Raw genomic sequence first — 1,869 nt, 5'->3', positions numbered from 1 at the left:
TTTTATATTTTTATTTATTTATACATATATTTGTTTGCCTTCACCTCCCTTATCTCACCTCACTTGCTCACATTGTATATAGACTTATTTTTTTCACTGTATTATTGACTATATGTTTGTTTTACTCCATGTGTAACTATGTGTTGTTGTATGTGTCGAACTGCTTTGCTTTATCTTGGCCAGGTCGCAATTGTAAATGAGAACGTGTTCTCAATTTGCCTACCTGGTTAAATAAAGGTTAAATAAAATTAAATAAAAAAAAGTAACTGTCTCAGTGTGTGACTATTAAGGACATAGTACCTGAAAATGTGTTCCCCATCCAGTACACAAGGTGTGCAAAGATCCTTTTGACATCAGTGCACATGACCACCTTTGCCAGGTGTGTCATTGTTGAAAACACATGTGCTTCATCAAACATTGATWTTGGAGCATTGCCAAGGACTTATCATATAAGTACTTGAAGGAAGCAAACGTTCAACAGATCCTCACTGAAACCTTACTACAACAGACATGATGTACCAGGCTTTTCTGCTGACGATCCTGCTACTGATGGTGTTTCAGATGGCAAACACTTCACCACTTGATTCTGTAAAGAAGATTGGACCGACAAGYGCTCCAAAAGTTGCCAAAGTTAATGAGATAAGAAATAGGGCTCAGTTCATTGCTAGAAGCTGCAAGGAAGTTAGGGATGTATATGGTCCATCTGAGGATGGTCTGTACTCCCTGACCACAGCTACTGGGGTGGTGTAACAGACCTTCTGCGACATGACATCAGTGGGTGGCGGCTGGACTTTGGTGGCAAGCGTGCATGAGGACAACGTCTACTGGAAGTGCACAGTTGGCGATAGTTGGAACAGCCAGCAGGGCAACAACGCCAACTGGCCAAAAGGGGAAGACAAGTGGGCCAACTGCAAGACTTTGGAGGCAGACTACTACGACATCGTAGCAGAAGACATGTCGGTGTGGAACGTTCCAAACAAAACACCCTTATACCACTGGAACCTGACTGCCATCATGCTCTGCCACATTTAGAGGCACTTCCTCCGTCTGTACAGGGGAAACCTGTACTACCTCTTCCACTGCTACCCGGTCGAGTACAACTTTGGGGCACACCAGTCCAACAATGGACCCTCCATTCCCATAATGTATGACCTCGGGGACAAAGAGTTCACCAAAATGTTCTACGGCCCTAACACTAGAGGGGAGACTGAGGGAGGCTTTATCAGTTTCAGAGCCATAAACCATGAACGGGCGGCCACAGCCATCTGCTCCGGGGTCAAACCCAAAGGCGGTGAGGTTGATGCATACTGTATTGGTGGTGGTGGGTTTTTCCCTTAGGGTAACCCTCTTCAGTGTGGGGATTTCACCTCCTTTGCCTGGAACGGCTATGGGACCAATGTAGGTTGGAGTGCATCAAAACAGATGCTGGAATCAGCTGTGTTATTCTTTTACCGCTAATTCACAGTGCATTTACTTTTCTTTGATTGCATGATAGATAGAGTGGCGGCAGACAATCAGCGCAAGATTGGGAACAGCACAACCATGGAGAGAGAGAGGAGAGAGAAGAGAGAGAGAGAGAAAGCGAAAGAGAGAGAGAAAGAAGAGAGTGAGGCAGTGGATTCATGAACCGTGACAATACCCCCCCCTAGGAACGCCTCTTGGCGTTCCCAGGCAAATTTACCTGTCGATTGAAATCATCGATAAGGGAGTGATCCAGAATGTCCCTAGCGGGTACCCAACTTCTCTCCTCCGGACCGTAACCCTCCAGTCCCAGGTACTGGAATCCGCGTCCCTCCTTCGAGTTCAAAATCCGATTGACAGAAAAGGTGTCTCCCCATCAACAAGTCGTGGCGGCGGGGAACCGGGACC

General features: G+C 46.3%; 1 pseudogene; it reads left to right on the top strand.

The window, feature by feature from the left end:
- Positions 1 to 510: 510 nt before the first annotated feature.
- Positions 511 to 1,491, top strand: LOC111955512 (intelectin-like; annotated as a pseudogene).
- The last annotated feature ends 378 nt before the right edge of the window (positions 1,492 to 1,869 follow it).

The sequence above is a fragment of the Salvelinus sp. IW2-2015 genome, linkage group LG31 (assembly GCF_002910315.2).
Source record: "Salvelinus sp. IW2-2015 linkage group LG31, ASM291031v2, whole genome shotgun sequence".
Lineage (NCBI taxonomy): Eukaryota > Metazoa > Chordata > Actinopteri > Salmoniformes > Salmonidae > Salvelinus > Salvelinus sp. IW2-2015.
The sequence above is the reverse complement of the archived record's forward strand: the minus strand, read 5'-3'. Positions and strand labels throughout refer to the sequence as shown.